Genomic DNA, 25,116 nt, shown 5'->3' on the forward strand with positions numbered 1-25,116 from the left:
TCCTACCACTTACTTATTTGTAAACAGAGTACAGAAAGTACTTGGTTTGATATCCCCTCTTACAGCGATGGTGTCTTTGTGGCCAGTTTACATGACATTTGGAAAAGTGAAGGGACAGAAAGGCTAGAGTGGAAGTGCATAAGGCTCGCTGACATCCAGAGCTGTGCCACTAGTCACACGTGGCAACTGAGCACTTGACAGGTGGCCAGTCCACAATGAAATGTGCTATATGAGCACACATATGCTGGATTCTGAAGATTTAGTCGGAAGAACAGAATGCGAGAGATCTCACGGATGGTTTCATATTCAATACAAATTGAAATAACATTTTAGACTTGCTGAGTTAAGTAAAACATAATGATTTCACCTGTTTCCTTTCCCTTTTTTTAATGTGGATGCTAGAAAATTTTAAATTAAATATGTGGCTATTTCTGTATTGGACTGTGCTAATCTAGACATTTTGCAACATCGTTTGAGGCATTAAGGCATTCATAAATAACAGCACAGCTGCCAGGTACATGGTAGAAGAGGCTGGGGAGATATATTATGTCTAGACTAGTCAAGAGTCAGGCACCAAACCCCCAAAGCCTGAGGAAAAAAAAAAGTCCCAATAAAGTCCTGGCTTCCATCTCAAATCCTAGAATGAAAACCAGCCCCTGAGGATTTGATCCAAGAGGATCTTCTAAGGATAGGAGTTTCTCAACTAATTTCCAATTTTCAAACCCTGCAAGTTCATAAGTTGAAGCATTATTTTCCTAACACAAAGGGATCCAGGTTATGTCTAACGAGGGCTCCCTTAAGCCAGAAACTCTTGCTTCTCAGGATAGAGTCTCATACAAAGTTTTGAGCTGCTTCCAAAAATGTGCAGAATGCCCCAAGGCTCCGTGCACAAGGAGCTCTCCTTGGTACTGACACCTCTGCTTTTGGTTGATCTCCGTCTTGGCTCTCTGAGCCTGCAAGCTGAACCCCTCTGCCCTGGCCCTGCCTATTTGCTCTGCCCGAACATGCCCAAACCCATACATACATATCTTGTTCATATCTCAATCATCCCCTCGCCATGTTCTATGAGGGTATGTTTCTTTCTTTATGCATTCACCTCTCCCACTGGAATGAGCTCCATGCGGCTAGCAATAACATTCTGTACCCATGTTCGTACACCAAGTACGTCACTCAATAAATGAATAAATGCCTAGCTAATACTTGCAATTGTGCTACTTTATGATCTGCTATATCTCCTCTGCTGGGCTGCACCAAGTATAGGTTAGGCTTTAAAAAAAAAAAGACTTGAAGTGTATTTTTGTTGTTGTTGCAAGCAGAGATGGTGTGTGTGTGTGTGTGTGTGTGTGTGTGTGTGTGTGTAGGAGATACAGTGGAAAATTCCAGGGGAGAGGAAGAGAAAGAGCAGAATCAGAGCATGACAAGCTGAGGCTGAGGGTTGGGGGGGGCGGGGGGAGGTAGGACCTAAGCCTTATCTAGCAACTAAGGAGATTGTTATTCTTAGGCAAGGAATAGGAGCCTCAGAAAGATTTCATTTAGGGGACTGATAGGATAAAAAGAGTATTTTAGGGAACAGTGTGCTGTGGGGGAGAGGATCAAAGGCAAAACCAGCAATTAAGAAGCTACTGGGGTAATTAATAAGTGAGGGGGAAGGGTGTGGGCTCGATTTTGTAGGAAGAGTTTCCAGAAGTTTAGAACTGGGAAGGGAAGTGGGTGAACTGTCTCATGCAAGGGATGTACTGGCAAAAGAGCATTTGGGGAAGTTCTGCTATATGATGGGCAAAAAAATTCCCATGCACAAAAACCTAAGTACGATATATGTTATTCTTCAGAAATTTCACAATTGGACACATGAATAATAATTCAGTGTTATTCTCTGGTCTAGAGACTGGCCAAGGAGAGCACTGGCCCGCCAGGTTTCAGGTTGGCTGCATTTTATTTTTATGACTGCTCTGAGCCTCAGCTCTTTCAACTATTTTCACAGTTAAGTCACTATCCTTGTTACTGCTCTTTAAGTGTGTACATAATTATCAACTCTTAGATCTTGTCCTTAGTCAATGATCCGACCTATTTTTATATCTTGTTCACTATATATTTCATCCTTTAATTATTAATGGTTGGATACCACTTTTGCATGAGCAGTGATACTCCCCTGTATCTTAAGAACATTTCTTACAACCATACATCTATTTCTCTGCTCTAAGCCAAAATAGTCTCTCATCTGGATTGTTAGGACAGCCTCCTAACCCACCACCTGTTCCTATTCTTGCTCACAGTGATTGTTTAAAACAAAACCAGATTAGGGGCACCTGGCTGGCTCAGTTAAGCGTCTGACTTTGGCTCAGGTCATGAACTCGCAGTTTGTGAGTTTGAGCCCCGCGTTGGGCTCTGTGCTGACAGCTCAGAGCTTGGAGGCTGCTTCACATTCTGTGTCTCCCTCTCTCTCTGTTCATCCCCTGTTCTCTCTCTTGCTCTCTCTCTCTCTCTCTCTCAAAAATAAAGATTTAAAAAGTTATAAAACAAAACTAGGTTACACATACTGCTCAAGACCTTCTAATAGCCTCTCACCATATTCAAAATAAAATCCAAATTTCTTGCAATCGCTACAAGGCTCTACATGATCGGACCCCCTGTCTACCCGACCAAAGGCACTCCCACCATGTACCCTGCTGTTGACTATGCTCCACCCATAATGGCTCCTTTAACTCCCTGGACCTAACAAACTCTCTGCCCATTTCAAGGCCCTTCCACCAGCCGGCCCCTCCACTGGAGACCCTTCCCTCCGGTCTATCCATGCTTCAATTCTCAATATTCAGGTTTCTGCTCAAATGTCACTTTCTCAAATGCCCACATCTCCCACCTCCTACCATACTCTAAAATTCCCTTTCTCCCCCCATCTCCACACCTTTCCTCCACTTTACTGGCTTCCTGATATTTACTATAATCTAAACTTCCTGTTTAACAATCCTGAGATGCTCATTGTAACAGACATTGCTGGTGTGCCTCCAGCATCCCCGTGGTACTCATCCCTCCATGGCTTCCTGCTGTCAGGATCTGCCACTCTCCACCTAAAGGGGTGCCTTGGAGTGCTCACGGTGGGGTGCTGCCCCAGTGTGGGGCTGGCCTGGAGAACTGGGATTCGACACACTGGCTGAGTTGACACCTCGACCAATGACCAACAGGAGTTGATAGATCAACGTCCCAGCCTCCTTACCCCTTGGGTGGGATGATGATGAGATATATTCCAAACAATCTTCCAAAGTTCACAATGGGACTGAGTTCCAGTTGCCCACAGTGGTTGCCTGCTCATTATTACACCCTGATTGGCTTTCTCTCTCCTCTGTCTGACACACCTACTCCCCTGTGTGTGCTTCCTGGGACCAACTCCCAAATAAACTGCTTGCACTCAAATCCTCATCTCAGAGTCCTCTTTGGAGGTAACCCAGCTTATGTTGGGTTTTTTCTTTTTCTTTTCCTTTCTTCTTCTTTTCCTCCTCCTCCCCCTTCTCTCTCTCTCTTTTGAAATTTAAATATTTTTACTACCTTTTGAAATTAATCTCTATTCCTAACGTGGGCTTGAACTCATGACCCCGAGATCAAGGGTAAGATGCTTTACTGACTGAACCAGCCAGGAGCCCCTCTCTCTTTTACAATTTAAAATCACTGAGGGGCATGTGGTTGGCTCAGTCGATTAAGCGCCCGACTTCGGCTCAGATCATGATCTCACCGTTTGTGGGTTTGAGTCCCGTGTCAGGCTTTATGCTGACAGCTCAGAGTCTGGAGCCTGCTTCGGATTCTCTGTCTCCCTCTCTCTCTCTCTGCTCCTCCCCCGTGTGCACTCTGTCTGTCTCTCTCTCAAAAATAAATAAACATTAAAAAAATTAAAATCGTTGAAGGTAGAAAACCACCTTTCAGTACATGGTGTATCATAGTTTAGGTAGCATGTTTCTTTCCATGGGGTTACGTAAAATAGATTACTTGTCAGTTACTTGTTGACTGGGACCCCCAACGGAATATATGCTACCTGCGAAGCTTGTCTGTTTTGTTTTTTATTGTCTGCTATATTCCTGGTATACTGAACAGTGCCTAGCGCAGAACTGATGCTTTATTAAAATACTCAATCAAGTGTGGCTGGCGTTGAGGTGGTATCGCCTCCCTTCAACAGCCACAGCTGACTACTCAGGGAGATGAGACATCAAGTTCTCCTATGGAGCCGACCAGCTTCATCACTGGACTGTGGAGGACCCAAAGGGAGCACTGTTCAGTTCAAGGAGCAGCAGCATTACTGGACTGACTAGATTAAGAGCCGTCTCTACCGACTACAGATTTGTAAACCGACTTTAGGAATGGGGTACGTAAGACCTCCTATTTGTTTCACTTCAGTTTGTGACAACTCAGAAGGAGAGGTGAGCCTGTGGAGGCAGACGCTAGACTTACTGCTAACGTGACAGGCTTAAACAATCAACAAAGATTTACAGAGATGCAACCAATTGTGCCTCAAGATTGCAGAGCGGTTCTTTTTGGAAGAAGATGGAATATAAGTTTAACAAACGAAACCATTGGTCTTTTTGTATCTCCTGTGCAAACACCGCAGTGCAATTATGTGAATGGCACAAACCCATTAGTCATCCATAGTGAGGCCTCCAAAAGACAATGTCACATAAAGCAGAGACAGCTGGGCCATCTCCCCGAGAGTGCCTCGGGGCCTGAGGGACCCCTCTCAAAGCAGAGATTAAAAGACCACTCCCTCCCTGACTAGGGAGTCGTTAGTGCTTGAGTAGCACTAAAAATAAGGCCACCACTATAAGGATTATTATTATGATGATTTGTCAGAATGGTCTGTCCTTCAAGAATTGGTTTCAAACTACTTTTTTTCTACCCAGGTCCTCAAAAGCTTGCAAAGTTAGGCTGTCAAAGAGTCAAAACTGTGCATTTTGCTCCCTTGGAATACAAGATGTTGCGTCCCATTATCAAATCCCTGGAGCTCACCGGTCCATTAAAATAATGAGAATTGTAATGTTTCCCCTGCAATATTAAGAGCATCTTAATTACTTAATCTCCAGTGAGTAGCATACATATAAATTTTAGGCATAATCCAATCAAAGAGCTACTGAACAGTGCTCTGTGTTAAAGCCAAAGAGAATTTTCCTTCAAAGGTGACACTTGTTCGGCCAACATCAGACCCACTGAAAGAAAGCAAATGCGGACTGTCACTCTTGCCTGCATGTCAGAAAGGCTGTTCTGCCTGTGTTATATGTTTCCACATATGTGGTTCTATGGAGGAAAGGTTCTATGTTTCCACATATGTGGTTCTATGTTGGTATTTAAACAAAACCACTTATAGAAATAATTTTATATTATCTTGTAAAAATTTTACTGATGATATTTTACTTGACAGGCACAAAAAATAAATTTATGGACAATGCTTATGTCAATGGTAATTAATGAGATGTATGTGTTTACATACATACACTTTCTTTCAGTAAGCACTGTATTTTAAAATATTCCATATTTTTATAATAAGAAAGTGTCATTGAAAATAAAGAGAGAAAACTGATTTGTCAACAATATTGCTTCATTTACATGTTGTATTTGTTTTGAACTAAAACAGATTTTACCTTTCGTTCCCTTTATGCAAATTTATACATATTCTGGCTCACCAAAAGAGAAGAAAACAGTAAGGCTCAGAATATATTGCAAAAATCGAGAATAACTGGTGGCTGACTTTTATTGACAATCAACTCATATTCCCCCTTGGGGCAAAAAATCTGTTCCTCCCCTAAACATTCGGATTTTAGTGAAGAGTACAACCCAGTTGTTCAAACAAAAAGACTAGGAGTCATCCTGGATTGTTCTTTTCCCACACCTGTTTCTCTCTAGTAGCCACAAACAGCGATACAATGCAAGCTTTAAGAAAAACTCCTAATATTCACCCACGCATCTAATCCATCAGCAAATCCCACTGACTATGCTTCCAAACTATACGCCAAACTCACCCATTTCTTCCCAGTCTGCTGTTAGCACCTTAGTCCAAAGCACGGCTGTGCCGCCAGGATATAACACTGGGGCCCCCCTACAGTCTGTTCTCCACACAGCGCCAGGTAATCTCTTTAAAATATAAACCATGTTGGGGAGCCTGGGTGGCTCAGTCGGTTGAGTGGCCGACTTCGGCTCAGGTCATGATCTCGCGGTCTGTGAGTTCGAGCCCCGTGTCGGGCTCTGTGCTGACGACTCAGAGCCTGGAGCCTATTTCAGATTCTGTGTCTCCCTCTCTCTGACCCTCCCCTGTTCATGCTCTGTCTCTCCCTGTCTCAAAAATAAATAAAAATGTTAACAAAAATTTTAAAAAATATATATAAACCATGTCATGTCACTCCTATCTGGAAATCCTTCACTGATTTCCCAGTTTCCTTTCTATGATTGATTATCTGTCCCTCCCAGTGTATCTGTCCTACACTTCTTGAAAACAAGCACCTCTTCTGTCTTATTTTCTTTTTTTTTTTTTAATTTTTTTTTTCAACGCTTATTTATTTTTGGGACAGAGAGAGACAGAGCATGAACGGGGGAGGAGCAGAGAGAGAGGGAGACACAGAATCGGAAACAGGCTCCAGGCTCTGAGCCATCAGCCCAGAGCCTGATGCGGGGCTCGAACGCACGGACCGCGAGATCGTGACCTGGCTGAAGTCGGACGCTTAACCGACTGTGCCACCCAGGCGCCCCTGTCTTATTTTCTATTACATCCTCAGCTCCTGCAACACTGGCAGGTGTGTTACAATTATTTGCTGGATGAATGAATGAATGAGTTCTCCACCATGTGCTAGGCACTTTACATGCACTTTACTTGCTTTTTTTTTTTTTTTTTTGAGAGAGAGAGAGAGCATGGGCGCATACGAGCAGGAGAGGGGCAGAGAGAGGATCCGAAGCGGGGTCTGAGCTGACGGCAGAGAGTCCTATGTGGGGCTCAAACTCAGGAACCATGAGATCATGACCAGAGCCGCAGTCAGATGCCCAAGTGACTGAGCCACCCAGGCACCCCCATGCATTGTTGCTTTCAATCACCAACAACTACATGAGGTAGTGGCTGTTACGATTGCCATTGTACAGAGGAACACAGGGTTCCCAAACTAGTAAGTGGCAGAGCTGTGAAAATCCAGTAAGCATAAATACTTCACGTAACTCCATTTCCAACGGTGGTGTCAGATTGCTCATTTGGTATTTCCAGGTTTCCGTTTCCTGAGGGAAAAGTATTACGTACAAGCCCTTCCCAGCATTTTATATAAAGCAGAGACTCCTTGAAACTAAATCACAGATTCATGAATTCGCAAGTCACTCTGGACAGCTTTCAAAGTTCGTCTCCCAACTCTACTAGATATTGCTAAATGAAATCTCCAACACTGCATAAAAATGTATAATACATGCATAAACTGTAAAATGCATAAAAATGTATAATGCTTAAAATGTGTAAGTATAAAATAGATTTCCAAAGAATATATAAGTGGTTTGACATTAGAATATATATTAGGGACGACTGGATGGCTCAGTCGTCTGAGTGTCCAACTCTTGATATCAGCTCAGGTCATGATGAGATCAAGCCCGGCGCAGGGCTCCATATTGGGCATGGAGACTGCTTAATTCTCTTTCTCCCTCTCCCTCTGCCCCTCCCCCCTCCCCCCCGCTCGCACACTTTCTCTCTAAAATATTAATAAAATAATTTAAAGTAATAAAATAAAAAGTGTAAATTAAAATAATCTGATACCACATACAAGATACCTAAGAAGAAATATGACAAAAGATGTGCAAAATTGTTGGGTAGAAAATTATAAAACTTCGCTTAAGAATTGTTAAGAACCCTGCTCATTAAAAAGAAAGCCTCATTGCGATAAAAATATCAACTACTTCCACATTAATCTATAAATTCAGCAAAATTCCAAAGTCTCATGCCACTCATCCATGAACTTTGAAAAGCTAATTCTTTTTATTCACATTTTTTTAATGCTTATTTATTTTTGAGAGGGAGAGACAGACAGAATGCCAGCAGAAGAGGGGCAGAGAGAGGGAGGCACAGAATCCAAAGTAGGCTCCAGGCTCCGAGCTGTCAGCACAGAGCCCGACGTAAGGCTTGAACTCACGGAGCGCGAGACCATGACCTGAGCCGAAGTCGGATGTTTAACTGACTGAGCCACCCAGGCGCCCCGACAAGCTAATTCTAAAATGCTTATTGAAGAGCAAAGGGACAGTGCATTTCTAAATGTACAAATAGTGAAGGTAATGATAAGATCTAGAAGAATAGATACAAGATTGATAGCAGCTGTTTTCTCTGGAGAGGAGCATAAGTTTAGAGGATGAGGGCAACAGAGGCGAAGAACTTTTATATCTCAGCTGTACGGTTACGGATGAAATATTTTTTAAATAACGGGAACACATTTACATATTGCCCAAGCAATATTTAAAATAAAGGGTGATGAAAAATGCATGTGTGATTTATAAAGTAATCGGCTAGAAGCCCAGACGTGGACAGGAACAATGATGTATATACTTCCTTTCTGCGGATGGCACAGCCGCCAAATGTTATGTGGCTGTGTGGTCTGACAATCTGTTTAACCAGGAACTGCAAAAAGAGTGATTATTTTTTAAAAGTGATTCTTACAGCCTGTCAAAATATAATGATACTGACCAAAGAGGAGCCAGAGGGCTTGGCTCAGATTAGTTTATAAATCATGTGCACCACACGACGAGGTCTGTGGAGGCTGACTGTTCCCCGGTCAGGAAAGGACCTGGGTCTGGGGGAAGCGCCTGCAAAGCTCAGGCCTGTAATGCAGGCATCACTACTTTGCTGAGTCATCACTCTGGCCGGGCAGTGAGGGCAGAAAAACAGGGAGGAAAAAGTCTCACTTGGGAGCTTCACTTTGCAAACAACATTGTAAGTACAATACGAATACTTCCCCAGGCTTTGGGTCTTTTGCCTTTTTTTAAAAGCTCTTCCAAGATTTTCTTTGTTCTGAAGTCCTTTCACGATGGAATAGTACTGAAAAGTTTCCTTTCGCTAAGTGGGACCAAACATTTTGGCAAAATCAAACTCTTTTCATTGGCTTTAGAATGTACATAATATGGTGGGGCGCCCGGGTGGCTCAGTGGGTTGGGCGTCCGACTTCAGCTCAGGTCATGATCTCACAGCTTGTGAGTTCGAGCCCCACATCGGGCTCTGTGTTGACAACTCAGAGCCTGGAGCCTGCTTCAGATTCTGTGTCTCCCTCTCTCTCTGCCCCTCCCCCCCCCATGCTCTGTCTCTCTCCTTCAAAAATAAACATTAAAAAAACTTTTTTAAATACAAAAAAGAATGTATATAATATTGTATATAAATGAGGCTAAAATAGTATTCTTTTGGTTAGTAAGGTCTTCACCCATTTAAAAAAGTATGTATGGAAAAGAAGATTAGAGAAAGCCCTATCATCCATAAGAACTGGCTTGTCCTGACAGACTGTGTATAAAATCTCAGGAAATAATTTTATGAGTGGAATCTAAATAGGCCGATGATGAAAATCACAAATACTCTTTTTCCCCTCACCAAATGTTCTTTGGCTATACTTTCTTTTTCAGGGTTTAAACGCTTCCTGCCACCTTCTGGATATTTTTCTATTCTAATTTTTAAAAAGGGTATGGGGGAGATGTTAGCTTTAGCGGGTACGTTTCATAGGGCGGTTTTGCCGACGTCAGGTGATGTCAAGTCCGCATTCACGTAGATTCTAGTGACCCTGATGCACCAGCCTCTCCTGAAAGCCCACATCTCTTGAGCTTGAGCCAGGGTTTCACGTCCAAAGACTGCATGATGGCCAGATCTCTGCTTGCTTCAGCTTCAGTGTGCTCCCTGAACCTAGTAAGTCACTCCCTCCCGTCAAGGGAAGTTTGTTTACCCTATTAGCAAAACCAACTGAGTACTGCCTCTGGGCACATCAATGTGCCAGATGCCTTGGTTGGGAATTACTGCCTGAGGACAAAGTCTGAGGGCATTGCCAAGATGAGGACATCATAAAACCCCCAGGAGTTGGGGGATTATAATGGGGGAAATGACTTAATAGATTGCACAGAAACCTTTAAGAATCATTCCAGGGGCTGTCATGGTTTTCAGATTTGCATAGATATGCTATAAGCTCAAGACTTGGCTGACGGCCACCAAAATTTTATTGAGTTCCTGTCACATTTCATCTTGTTCATTATACCTTACAAGTGAGACATGGGGAGATTTTTAAAGCTGCTTAGATGGCTACCCCACCCCAATATTCCCCACTGTCCCATACCCTCCAACGAATCCATGCATCCATCCATTCAATAAATGCTTATCTAGGTCTTGGGGTGATAGAAATGAAGTAAATTGAAGTCTTGCCTTCAGTGGGATTTACATGCTGAAGTGGGAACAGGATGTTCATAAACAGTGCAAGGTACACCATAAACACTCGACAGACATAGCAATAGAAATACTACAATAAAACCAGGGGAAAGTCAAGAGTGCCATCAGAGAGACACAAAATGTAACCAGGATGGGTGTTCAGAGAAGGGAAATGGCTTCTATATGGAATTTCAGGGAAGATCATTTTGACACGTGGTGATTGGCAGTCGGTGACTGGAGGACGTTCTTGACTGAGGGAAAAGTGATAACAAAGAATTGGGAAGACACGGTGCATGTGAAGAAGAGAGAGAGAATATTCTATTTTGCTGGATCACCGGACATGGAGGGGAAATGCCAAGAGATACTTGGTAAGTTATATAGATGTCAGATTTTCAAAGTCCCCAAAGACAAGTTAAAGAGTTTGAGCTGAAGGCAATAGGGAGGCACCAAAAGTTATTTTTTACTCTAAAAAAGATGAAGTATGATCCTACACACAAAATGCACAGATCATCAGTATCCAGTTGAATGAGCTGTGACAAACATCTCATCCATATTAACGAATGGCCCAATCAACATAGAACACTTACATTACCCTAGAAAATTTCCGCTTGTCTCATTCAAGTTGGAATCCAGCAGCAATGTTCTGGAGTTTATTCCTAGATATCGGTGTTCTTGGACTTTATAAAATACCATCCTACAACAGGTACTTTTTCATGTCTGGCTTCTTTCACTCGATATCATCTTTCTGAGATTCATCCATGTTCCCAAATGTTTGTAGGCAGGAAAAATAATATGACAACTATGCTCTGGACAATTAATCTGTCCCTAATGTATGGAAGTTTCTGAAGATGGGAAAGTAATTTCAGCAGCATATTTCCAATAAATGGGATCTGTAAATATGTACAAAGGGATTTGATTCAAATGATATTGGAGTAGGTAGAGGGTTAAGAACTTGCCAATTAACTGAAGAAGGAGAGGGAAAAAGACAAACATCACTAAAAACATATCCTCCCCAGGTGAACTCTCTGCAAGGTCCAAGTTTAATCAGCTGATATGTCCAACAAGATTAACAGCTAGCTGACTGGTCCTGAGAAAGGGGCCGTGGTAAGTGACTGTGGAAGAAAGGGAAGGGGCAAATACAAATTAACATTACATAGAAGGATAAAAAGGAAGACAAGAAATAAAAGATAAATTTCAAAGGTTAAAATATTTCTAAGGCTAAAATTCACATGGAAATGCAAGGGACCCACAATAGTCAAGACAATCCTGAAAAAGGAGAACAAAGCGGAAGGAGTCATACTTCTCGATTTCAAAAGTTACTACCAAACTACAATAATCAAGATAATGTGGATACTGGCATGAAGACGGATACATAGATCAATGAAACAGAATTGAGGGTTGAGAAATAAACCCTCATGGTTAACTGATTTTTGACAATGGCACCAGAACAATTCAGTGGGGAAACAAGAGTCCTTTCACAAGTGGTGCTGGGAAAAGTGGATATCTACACCACAAAAGAAGCAATTTGAACCCCTACCTCAAACCATATGCTAGGATAAGTGGATATCTACACTGCAAAAGAATGAATTTGAACCCCTACATCAAACCATATATAAAAATTAACTCATAATGGATAATAGGCCTGAATGTAAAAGCTAAAACTATAAAGCTATTAGAAGAAAATATGGACAAAGTAGTTTTTTAGATACACACCAAAACCACATATGACAAAAAAATTTTTTAATTGGAATTGCAGTAAAAACATGTGTGTTTCATAGAACACAACCAAGGGGCACCTGGGTGGCTCAGTCGGTTGGGTGTCCAACTTTGGCTCAGGTCTTGATCTTTGTGCAGCCAAGCCCTGCATTGGGCTCACCGCTGTCAGCGCAGAGCCTGCTTCAGATCCTCTGTCCCCTTCTCTCTCTGCTCCTCCCCTACTTATGTTCTCTTTCTCTCAAAAACAAATTAAAAAAGAAATTTTGATTTAAAAAGTAAGTTAAAAAAAGGACACAATCAAGAAAGTAAAAAGACAACTCACAGGATAGGAGAAAATATTTGTCATATCTAATAAGAGGTCTTCTATCCAGAATATATAAACAACTCTTCAAACTCAACAACAAAAAGACAAATAGCTCAATTTAAAAATGGGCAAAAGGGGCGCCTGGGTGGCGCAGTCGGTTAAGCGTCCGACTTCAGCCAGGTCACGATCTTGCGGTCCATGAGTTCGAGCCCCGCGTCGGGCTCTGGGCTGATGGCTCAGAGCCTGGAGCCTGTTTCCGATTCTGTGTCTCCCTCTCTCTCTGCCCCTCCCCCATTCATGCTCTGTCTCTCTCTGTCCCAAAAATAAATAAACGTTGAAAAAAAAAATTAAAAATGGGCAAAAAAGTCTGACCAGACACCACACCAATGAAAATATACAGATAGGAAGCAGACACGTGAAAAGACGCTCCACATCACTTGCTATTAGAGAACTGTGAAATAAAACTACAGTGAGATGCCACATACACCAAGAGGGGGACTAAACTCCAAAAGGTTGACAATACTAAAGCTGACAAGGAGGGAGAGCAACAGAAACTTGCACCCAAAACTAGTGGGGATGCAAAAGGGTAAATAAAGCCACTTTAAAAAACAGTTTGGCCAATTTTCACCAAGTAAAGCACAGTCTTCCCGCGCAATTCAGCAACATGCTCCTGGGTATTCATCCGATTGAGTTGAAAACTTATGTCAACATAAAAACCTGCATACAAATGTTGATGGCAGCTTTACCCATAATCACTAAACACTTGAAGCAACCCATATGAACGGATAAGCGAATTCTATGTAATGGAATATTATTCAATGACAAAAAGAGATGAACTTATGAACGGAGAAGCAAATTCTGCATAATGGAATATTATTCAACGACAAAAAGCGATGAACTATTAACCCACAAAAAGATACAGATGGATCTTAAATGCATAGTGCCAAGTGGAAGAAGCCACTCAGAAGAAACTACATACGTATTCCGATTATATGACAGTCTCTAAAGGCAAAACTAGAGAGGCAATAAAGAGATCAGCGAAGGCCAGGGGTTTGGGAAGAAGAGAGAAAGCGTTGAATTAGTAAAGCACAGGAAACTTTTCAGGGGCAATAATACTGTTCCATGTGATACTGTGGAGAGGATGTATAACATTATGCATTTGTCAAAACCCACTGAACTTTACCAAGAGTGAACCTTAATGTAGAAAAATTAAAAAAAAAAACAACAACACATTTTTGAGGCCAGGGGAATCCCAGGATGAAATGCACACTCTGACAGCTGCTGTTACAAACGTGTCAACCAACCTCACTGAAGTGGGAGGAGAAAAAAGGTCTGAAGTCACTTCGGAAGTGAGTAGAGTCTGCACAAGTAAAGGCATCGGAAACGGAATGTAAGTACTACCCTGTTGACAGATACATCCCAAAGGAATAGGGGTTAGCAATTCTGATACTTCTACACATTGTACACTGGAATTGGACGGTTAATTAAATGGACGGCGGATGACGGGAGCCAGGTCTCTCACTGTTGGGGTGAGTTTACGGATGAGCAGGGGAAGAGACTAGAATGAGCCACGTGGCACTGGATTAGAGCGAAAGACGTCAGTATGAACTCACGTTTGGCTTACTGTGGATACAGGTGGTTACACACAGGAACATTTACAGATGTGTAGATCACACAGCTTCCTATGCTCCTGTGTATTGCTTTGCTCTGTCACCTGAGAAGAATTACAAGCAAGGCCACCCCTCGTGGCAGTGAGCACACCTGATGACCAGATCTTGTTTCTAATACCATCTTCTAATAAAAGGAACCAGAACTCCTGGAGAAATGGCTGATTCTAGGACAGGGACAGGAAATACAAAAGGTGAGCCTGGAGGACCTAATGGTGCCCCAAAGTAAGGAAGTCTTAAAAGAACCCGTCATGGGAGAGGTATGAAAGGGGCACAGGAACCAACTGAAAGAGCTCCCAATAGCTAAATGTGGAACGAACAGAGAGATAACATAAATAAAGTAGTGCTGGATTATAACCTAAAGCGTGAGATAAATATCCATGAGTGCACACCGATAGAAATAAGTGAATAAATCAGAACATGAATAGAAAGGCACAACTCTCTTGGGCAGAAGAATTCCAAATAATTTGTGTAGACATTCCACCCTCGAGGAGGTAGAGTCTAACTCCCCACTTCTTAAATCCAAGCTGCTCAGTGTGACTTCTTTCCAAAGAGTACAGTTTGGAAAGGGGAAAGAAGAGAGTCACTTCAACAGCAGAGAAACCTGAGAAACTCTATCTCAGCTGAGTGACAGAGGCCAGGAGCAACAGCGATGTTGCATTGAGAGTATGTGCTATCATACTATCACCCTTGAAATGATGTGTGACGATGGTGCTTTGCCACTGCCGTCTTCCTCCCCAAAACCCATCACCCCAGTCTCCTCATGGAAAAACATCCCACAAACCCCAATCAGGAGAACATTTTATAAAATATCTGGCCAGGGCTCCTCAAAAACTGGCAGAACCATCAAAAACAAGAAAAGTCTGGGGCGCCTGGGTGGCTCAGTCGGTTGAGCGTCCGACTTCAGCTCAGGTCATGATCTCGCAGCTCGTGAGTTCGAGCCCCGCGTCGGGCTCTGTGCTGACAGCCCAGAGCCTGGAGCCTGTTTCGGATTCTGTGTCTCCCTCTTCTCTCTGTCCCAACCCACTCGCATTCTGTCTCTGTCTCTCTCAAAAATAAATAAACATTAAAAAAAAAAAAAAAAAGAAAAGTCTAAGAAACATGACGGCCAACAGAAGCCTAAGAAGATATGACAACTAACTATAGTGTGGTATCCTAAACGGATCCTCGAACAGAAAGGGAACGTTAAAATCCAGGGCAACCTATGGGGTGCCTGGCGTGGCTCAGTCGGTTGGGCATCCGACTTCAGCTCAGGTCATGATCTTGCGGTCTGTGAGTTCGAGCCCCGCGTTGGGCTCTGTGCTGACAGCTCGGAGCCTGGAGCCCGCTTCGGATTTCTGTGTCTCCTTCTCTCTCTGACCCTCCCCCCTACTTGTGCTCTGTCTCTCTCTGTCTCTCAAAAAATAAATAAATGTAAAAAAAATTTTTTTTAATCCAGGGAAATCTAAATAAATATAAAGTTAATAACAGTGTACCAATATCGGTTTGGTAATTGTAACAAATGCACCATACCAATGTGAGATGTTAATAATAGGGGAAACTGGGTGTTTAGGGGAATTCTCTGTACTACTCAGCGATTTTTCCGCAAATCCAAACCTGTTCAAAAAAAGTAAAATTTATTTTTTTACGTGGGCAAAGATTTGCATAGACAATTTTTCCAACAAAGTTACACACATGGCGATAAGCACATGAAAAGGTGCTTGGCATCATTAGTCATTAAGGAAAAGCAAATCAAAACCACGGCCAGATACCACTTCACGTTTGCTTAGGATGGTTACAATAAAAAAGACAGGTGGTAACAAGCATTGCCGCGGATGTGGAGAAAACAGACCCCTCGAACATGGCATGTGGGACTGTACAACGGTGAGGCCACTATGAGATGTAGTCTTGCACGTCCTCAAAACGTTAAACGGAATGACCCTAGGACCCACGTGCCACTCCTAGGTATAGACCCAAGAGATGGAAAAATGAATGTCCACACAAAACCCTTCCCACAAATATTCCTGGGAGCATTATTCATCATAGCTAAAATGTGAAACCAACCCAAATGTCCATCAACTGATGAATGAATGAACAAAAGGCGGTACAGGGCACGACGTGGATGAACCTTGAAAACATGATGCTGAACGAAAGAAGGCAGTCTAAAAGGCCACTCCATTCATATGATGTGTCCAAAAATAGGTCGAGCCATAGAAACAGAAGGTAGATTAGTGGTGGCCAGGGGCTGGGGGAAGAGGGGGGAAGAGGGGTGCTAATGGGTATGGAGTTTCTTTGGGAGACGATGAAAATATTTTGAAATTAGATTAATGGTGAGGGCTGCACAACTGAACTGTGCGCTTTCAAAGGGCGAAGCATATGGTATATGGATTTTCTCTCAATCAAGGTGTAGTTTAACAAAATACATTGCTAAGGCCGGCCAGTCGCTCGCTCACCCGGAGCTAAAAGCAGGAATATGTGCCTGGGTGCTGCTCGTGGTGCTGGAGAGGGAAATCCACGAAGACAGCTATACACGCCGCCCATGCCTCATAGTCAATCCAAGAGGTGGGTGTTATTATTTGCAGCTTAAAGATCCAAAGACTGCATTTTATTTTATTTTATTTTATTTTATTTTATTTTATTTTATTTATTTTATTTATTTTAATTTTAAAGAGAGAGAGAGAGCATGAGTGGGGGAGAAGGGCAAAGGGAGAGACAGAGAGAAAACCCCAACCAGGCTCCACATTCAGCACAGAGGCCTACGCAGGGCTTGATCCCACGACCCAGGGACAAAATCAAGAGTCAGACACTCAACTGACTGAGCCACCCAGGACCTCAGGACTGTCTGCATTTTAAGGAAACTGAGGCAGAGCTGGATTTTAAAACTAGGCAGAATCATTCCAAGACCAGCTCTACACCATTGTGTTTTCACTGCATCTCAATTTGTCCAACGTCAGCTTTCTCATCAGTGACCTATTCATCTCATGGAATTGTCTTTAGGATCAAATGTGATAACATAAACATGATTTGTGGCATGTGAATTATTAATTTGTTCTTCCTTTTGGTATTCAGATAAATACATATTCAGAATGAAATTATACCGATAAATCCTACAAACAGCATACCCTCGTGGTTACAGATACAAAAAGCCTCAATATGGATACTGTGAATAAAAGGGCTACAAACATATAGAACTGCTTCAAATTTAAAGATCTTATTTTCTCAACTCAGGGGTGGTTTACTTTTCTTTTGTGAAAACCCATTTTCTTGGATATTTGAATTTCGATCACATAGAAGTTATATGTACCCAATTACATGTTTCATAACCCAGCCACTGAGTTACTAATGTAAAAAGCTTGTGAGATTACATACTCTGAATATCTGATTCATATGGGGGTGCTGGGGCGGCTCAGTCATGAGCATCCCACTCTTGATTTTGGCTCAGGTCATGATCCCAGGGTTGTAGGATTGAGCCCTGTGTCTGGCTCCACACTGAACGTGGAACCTGCTTTGGATTCTCTTTCTTTCTCCCTCTGCCCTTCTCCCCACTCATGCTCTCTCTCGCTAAAATTAAAAAAAAAATTAATAAAATAAAACAAAAGTTACACACAAATGTGTGTTTCCTAAACAGAGGTCTGCCAGTGTAACGCAGAGATTCATCTCCACAGTCAGATAACTTGAATTTAAGTTGTAGCTCTGCCCCTTTTGGTCAAGTTACTTAACCTCTCCAAGTTTTGGTTCCCAAAACTAAACACATGAAATTAACTAAATAGTTACAGCGTTGGAATTCAAACCCAGATCTGCTCCAACTCACTGTCCTCTACCACACTATACCATTATGACCCTTTATTGTCTTAGAATGAAGCTTGAGAGATAATTAAGTAAACCTGGTGCAGAGACTAAAGATTTTACAATCCTAGATCAAAATGCATTATCTTCCATTTTTGTTATTTTTGTACTCTGGAGCAACCATATGAAGGATAAACAAGAAGGAAATGTTGAACTGAGTGTGGGGAGGGATGTCATATGTCTAATCCCAAATATTAAGATAACATTGGCTCGATTCTGTGGCAGTCAGCCTCTTTGACGAAGATGGGAAAGAAGGCGGTGAAGGCGGTTTTCTCAACCAACAATAAGCATGGAAAAGTACATGCTTGACTCCAAGCAAATAATTTGACTACTACACCCAAAAAGCAATTGCCTTGGAATAGTATCCGGCTAAAACTCGAGGTTCCTATTTTTTTTTTTTTAATTTTTTTTTTAACGTTTTTTATTTATTTTGGGACAGAGAGAGACAGAGCATGAACGGGGGAGGGGCAGAGAGAGAGGGAGACACAGAATCGGAAACAGGCTCCAGGCTCCGAGCCATCAGCCCAGAGCCTGACGCGGGGCTCGAACTCACGGACCGCGAGATCGTGACCTGGCTGAAGTCGGACGCTTAACCGACTGCGCCACCCAGGCGCCCCTCGAGGTTCCTATTTTTAACAAGTAAAATTGAATACTTGTATTATTTAGAAATTATGTACATAGCATGTTCAGCTTGAATTTATACCTGATTTTGAAGGTATTTGGTCGATTACATGGCATCGTACAGAACATCTGAGTCTTTGGGACTGCTAACTCCAAAACTCATAACTGGTTCTACTCTTACTGCACCTGCTAACATTTACTTTTTTTAATATTTTCAAAAGTTTATTTATTTTTAAAAGAGAGAGAAACAGAGGGAATGAGTGGGGGGTGGGGGCAGAGAGAGAGGGAGACAGAGAATCCCAAGCAGGCTCTGTGCCGCCAGCACGTGGGGCTCAAACTCAGGAACTGTGAGATCATGACCCCAACCAAAACCGAGAGTTGGACGCTCAACCGACTGAGCCACCCAGGTGCCCCTGCACCCACGAACATTTTAAAAACCAAATCCATTTTCTGCTCTGTAATCAAATTACCTATACTGGGAACTTCTAGGAATGTTAGACAGATATGTCATAAGTGGAGTCAGGTGAGATTTGGGAAATTTTTCATATTTAATATTTTTTGGAAGCATGATCTCATCCCTAAATTCAATTTTCTTTTCTTACATGTCTAAAGGAGATTCTTAACAGAGAGACACGTGAAAGAAAGATCAGATTTTTGTAAGTGAAACTATTTTGAGGAGTGAAAACAAAGTTCTTATTCACATGCAGGGTGCTGTATAAATATCCATTTATCCCAAATGGTTGGGAAATGAAGAAATGCGGTTAAATCAAATATTTGCATCTCTGAGAAGTTACCACATGCACCACATACTGCTTTTCTACCGATGTCAAGCAATAACGTAAAAGAGACCCAAGCACTCACATACCGCGCACTTTAATATTTGGTGCTCGCGCTTCGGGGAGTAATTGGGATCTGCACCTGCCTCAGTGCCACTATTATGCTTTTTAGTCCTCACTCTATACACTTTCGTGAAAACACACTTACTATTAAAGCTTTGAGGTTGACTCTCTTCCAGATAGAGAGGGCTTAACAGGATTGCTATTTGTATCATGCTCCTCCCCAGGTTTTTGAAGTTCTGCCTAGATCCTACTGGGGTATATTTAGCTCTCCCTGCAGCAGCCTCACCCATGGATTCACGCTTTCACACCCCCTCCTCCCTCCTGCTGCATACATAATTTAAACCCTGAAACACAGTTTCCGAAAGATTAATCTCTGCACACAGAAACATGGGGAAAATAGTGTTTTTTTAAAATATGACTTGACTTGCCAAATGAAGTTTAGTAAAACTTGTCAAAGGCCGTCTGACTTGCTAAGCACGCGCACGCACACATGCACATTCAAGATCTCTGCATTAAAATAAAAAAATATTCTGCCTGATAAAGGAAAGACTGTAAGGGAACAGATGAGCAGCGTGGATTTCAGATACCCCTTTCTAGAGCACACTTACGTGTCTGTTTGGTTTGTGCCAACAGTAGCCCAGTAAATGCGACCGGACATATATTTTACTCAGATGTTGCTATGGAACCCTTTCCTAACTGAAAATTAAGTTTCTCCATCTGTTTGCATGACTTTGTATTCACGGCAGTGCCGAGGGGCAGCTGATCTAACAACATGTCACTGAACAGATTCCTCAAACCAGGAAAAAAAAAAAAAAAAACCAAGTGTGAACTAGAGCAAATAACATGAGAAACCATATAATTCTGAAAGATTCAGAAGTCTGGAAAGCACATGAGTGTTGATAAAAAGTGGTGCAACTTTCCTAGGGATACACACTCACACAGGCAACCTATAATATACACTTCTCACTAGTACACTAAACACACCCTGTTTAGCAAATGCTATAAATCCAAATATTAAATTGTCCTACGGTCAACTAAGGAAGGGACACTTAACAATTTGCTCTTGCTTTGGGCTGTATTTTTATTTTTTTTATTATTATTTTTTTAATAATAATAGAGAGAGAGAGAGAGAGAGAGAGACAGAGCATGAACGGGGGAGGGGCAGAGAGAGAGGGAGACACAGAATCGGAAGCAGGCTCCAGTCTCTGAGCTGTCAGCCCACAGCCCGACGCAGGGCTCGAACTCACGGACTGCGAGATCGTGACCTGAGCTGAAGCCGGATGCTTAACCGACTGAGCCACCCAGGCGCCCCTGGGCTGTATTTTTGAAGTACCAACAAGATAACAAACCATATTAAAGGCACTAGATTTATTCCATCTATTTCTTCCCTTTGTGAACCTGAATTAACGATTCCTCAGTAAAACAGAAGCTTGTGATACAGACAATAAAATTTTAGCTTTACTTTAATTTTTTAACTTATCACACTTTTATAATGTAATTCCTGGTAACAAGTACCTTAATTTTCAAAGGCTATAAGCCTATTCCAGTTAATTCTAATTACCTGAGTACATAATTTTATATTCATAGAGTTATAATTATAAAACTATGAACTTATCTGCCCACAACCACATACATTTTGTGACATCAATTTGCAATTGGTTATTTACATGAGTAAGTTTATAAATTTTTCAAAATATTATACAGAATGAATTACTGATAATGTTTTCTTAAAAATTTGTGTAGCATTTTATGAAGTACAGTCCACTGAAAAATCTTTGAAAGCATTTCCTTAAAGAAACTTAACAAAGGGGCACCTGAGTGGCCCAGTCAGTTGAGCAACTGACTTCAGCTCAGGTCATGATCTCACGGCTCGTGAGTTCGAGCGTCGCGTTGGGCTCTGTGCTGACAGCTCGGAGCCTGGAGCCTGCTTCAGATTCTGTGTCTCCCTCTCTCTCCGCCCCTAACCCACTCACATTCTGTCTCTGTCTCCCTCAAAAATAAATAAACATTAAAAAAAAAAAGAAACTTAACAATTCTAAATTGATTTGATTAAAATACATTCCTAAAGACAAATCAACAGATGCTACTAGCTCAGTACTTTCATCCTCCTCAATCACTTTTGTTACCAAATAGTTTCGTATTTATTTGTTCAAACCATGTTACAGGATTTGTGTCCTTGCCTGAATTGCATGCAGTTGTTTTTTTTAATTTTTTAAAAATTTAATATTTGTTTTCGAAGATAAAGAGACAGAGCACCAGCCGGGGAGGGGCAGAGAGAGAGGGAGACACAGAATCTGAAGCAGGCTCCAGGCCCTGAGTTGTCCACACAGAGCCCGACGCGGGGCTCAAACCCATGAACTGTGAGATCGTGAACTGAGCCGAAGTCGGACGCTTAACTGACTGAGCCACCCAGGTGCTCCGAATTGCATGCAGTTTTACTTCTGGGCAAGTTTTCCTTCTCCAAATAGACTAAGAAATCCTGAGTGCAAACTACGATTGTGCCTTACCTAAAATGTTTGGTAAAACAAATTATCCATCTTCGATGCTCTCACATCAATAAACCTATTTTCTTATAATAAAATATCTATGTGCTGACTAGCTTTAACATATGCTCATATTAAATTCCCCCTCTGAATCCAAAAGAAACAAAAATTGTAAAGGAGAGTATATAATTTTTCCAAGTGGAGCTTGACTGTAGGCATCATTAGAGAAAATGCGATCTGATAAACACAATAATCAATCTTACCTGATAATTTTATAGTAATTAAAACTAAGGGTTTTGGGGGGTTCTTTAGATTTCTTAACAGACTGTTAAGATTTAAAAATTCATTCCAGCGGCACTTGGGGTGGCTCAGTCGGATAAGCAAATGATTCCTGGTTTCGGCTCCGGTCATGATCTCACGGTTTGTGGGTTCGAGCCCTGTGTCAGGCTCTGCAGCTGGCAGTGAGGAGCCTGCTTAGGATTCTCTCTCTCTCCCTCTCCCTCTTCCCCTCTCCTGCTCATGCAGTCTCTGTCTCTCTCAAAATAAATAAACTTTCAAAAATATTTAAAAATTCATTCCAGCTATCTGAAAATATTTAGAAATAGAACCATTCATTCTGGTAGTACTATTGACTGTTCTCTACTATTGACTTGTTCTCTTGAATGAGAGATTCAATCTTATTTCTCTCTACCTTGCCCTCATTTTTCCAACATAAAATTATCTGAAAGTGGCCCAAAGATAGGATGGGATCAGGGCAAATGATTACTGAACAGGAATTCAATATAGTACTATCTAATCTTGGGAAAGAGGCAGCCTTGAGTCAATGTTTTCCAACGTTCTAAGTTGAAAATTTTCTGGATAGTCTAGGCTTGGAGTACACTATTGTATACTTGGAGGGCTTTCTTTTCATCTCACTTGCTTTGTCAAGTGTCTCGGACCTCAGAAATAAAATCAGAGTCAGGCAGCGGAGAACGTTTTCCTGTATGGCTTAAAGACTCTTGTCGTTTTCCAGTTCTGCTATAAAAGTATCATTTCCAGGGGCACCTGCGTGGCTCAGTCGGTTGAGCATCCAACTTCGACTCAGGTCATGATTTCACGGCTCATGAGTTCGAGCCCCGCATTGGGCTCTGTGCTGACAGCTCGGAGCCTGGAGCCTGCTTCGGAGACTGTGTCTCCCTCTCTCTCTCTACCCTCTCCCGCTCATGCTCTGTCTGTCTCTCTCTCAAAAATAAACATTCCAGAAAAAAATTTAAAAAAATAAATAAAAGTATCATTTCCAAAAGATAATAGGGCATGTGCGGCAAAGAAAAATTACTCTGATGAGAGTGATTAATACAAGAAGAACATTTTGTCAAAACTGCCTAGAACAATAAATTAGCAATCACCACATCACTTCCACAAACATGAATACAATCATAACACTTTTCAGAGAGCCAAATATTTCATCTGTCAGCCCCCCCTTTCCCTGCTAAATAACTCTTTCTATGTGCTCCAAAGTAGCAGCAAAAGGAGAACGGGTGAAAGTCCAGCATTTGCTGTTGCTATTTCTGTAACACATCTCCCTACGAGTTAAAGCTTCAAGACTGTGGTTAATTTTAAATCTAGGCAAGATGGCAGCACACCCACGTTTCCAGGCTTAAAATATAACATCTTTCATAACTACTTCGTACCTTGCCGAACGCATATATGCTTGCAGCCACCCTAATGCTATTTCTCCAACCCTGCTTTGGCTTACATCAGCCTCCAAAGATTTGATAGGTTTTTACACACTGATATTATCCACCAGAATTGGCTTTCCTCTTTGAAAAACTGAGAGATCTGTCACAGACTATAGACTTACATAAGATAGAACTACAGAAAGGCCTACTGCCTCCTAGAAAGACAAAATTGTGTTTTTTCAGATTAAACACCTAGTAGATGTTAGACGCCAGACATATTAGTCATAAAAATGCCTTAGTGGAAAGTTAGGGTAAGAAAATAATGAAGACAGGGAAAACTGGGCTAAAATTTATTTCCTTGGACATTTCTTAAGAAAGTGAGAAGAGGAACATTGTCGTTTTAGTTCTCGATCAGCAACACTCCCCCACCCAATTCTGCCACTACGTCTGTCTAGGAGGGGGCGGGAGGAAAGGGGAGAGGACTAACAGATCTTGGCCCTCCCTACACATCTGCAGGTGGCCTGCATGAGTAATATCCTCGGAGCCTGGTGTGGTAAAATTTGAAGCAACAGGCCCGTGTAAGCATGGGCCTGATCCAAAGTAGGGTAGAACTTTATTCACATGTTTGTGTTCCTTGGGCTGAGACACCGCACAGGAGTGTCATAGGGATGCGCCTGCATGGCTCAGTCGGTTAAGCATCTGCCTTCGGCTCAGGTCACGATCTACAGTTCATGAGTTTGAGCCCCGTGTTGGGCTCTGTGCTGACAGCTCAGAGCCTGGAGCCTGCTTCGGACTCTGTGTCTCCCTCTCTCTCTCTGTTCCTCCCCCGCTCATGCTCTCGCTCTCTGTCTCTCAAAAATAAATAAACATTAAAAAAAATTAGAAAAAAGGAAGTTTAAAAAGAAAAAAGGAGTGTCATAGGATGCCAAGGCTATCTCGCAGTGTTCCAACATGCCAGCCATAAGCCATCAGATAGCACTCCAGTCCCTCCTATGATCAAGGAAAATAATAATTTAAAAACAAATTTTTTTAAGTTTATTTATTTTTGAGAGAGACAGACAGACACAACGTGAGCCGGGGAGGGGAAGAGAGAGGGGAGACACAGAATCTGAAGCAGGCTCTAGGCCCCGAGCTGTCAGCACAGAGCCCGACACGGGGCTCGAACTCACGAATGTTGAGATCATGACCTGAGCCAAAGTCGGACGTGTAACTGACTGAGCCACCCAGGTGCCCCAGAAAATAATCATTCTTCTCTTCCCCAAAGCAATATCTGTGACCATCAGTCACAAAGGCCACATGGCCAGCCAGTAGGCAGTGCAGGTGCCAGAGCACGGAAGGCGTGTTAATGCACGTAAGGGTCCCCAGGGCTGCCCTGGAGGAAAGGATATGTTTCCTTTGTGGGTTTCAAGGGAACTTGATGCTATAAAAGCATTCTTAAAAGTCTGGGGACGTAAACATATTTTTGTAAATTATTGATAACTACTTACTGAGCACCCCTAGTACAAGGCACTGGAATGACCACTGGGGATACGCAGATGAATAAGACACCATCCCTTGTTCCAGAAGCTTATCCAGCTGCAGCAGGAGCTCCATTAATATAAGGTACATACTTTGGACAAAAG

General features: G+C 42.1%; 1 protein-coding gene across 2 annotated transcripts in view; it reads right to left on the bottom strand.

The window, feature by feature from the left end:
- Nucleotides 1-25,116, bottom strand: part of NRCAM (neuronal cell adhesion molecule) — a 288,233-nt gene that overhangs the window by 180,821 nt on the left and 82,296 nt on the right. The window lies entirely within an intron of this gene.

Source organism: Puma concolor, chromosome A2, assembly GCF_028749965.1.
Source record: "Puma concolor isolate L17-30 chromosome A2, mPumCon1.1.hap2, whole genome shotgun sequence".
NCBI lineage: Eukaryota > Metazoa > Chordata > Mammalia > Carnivora > Felidae > Puma > Puma concolor.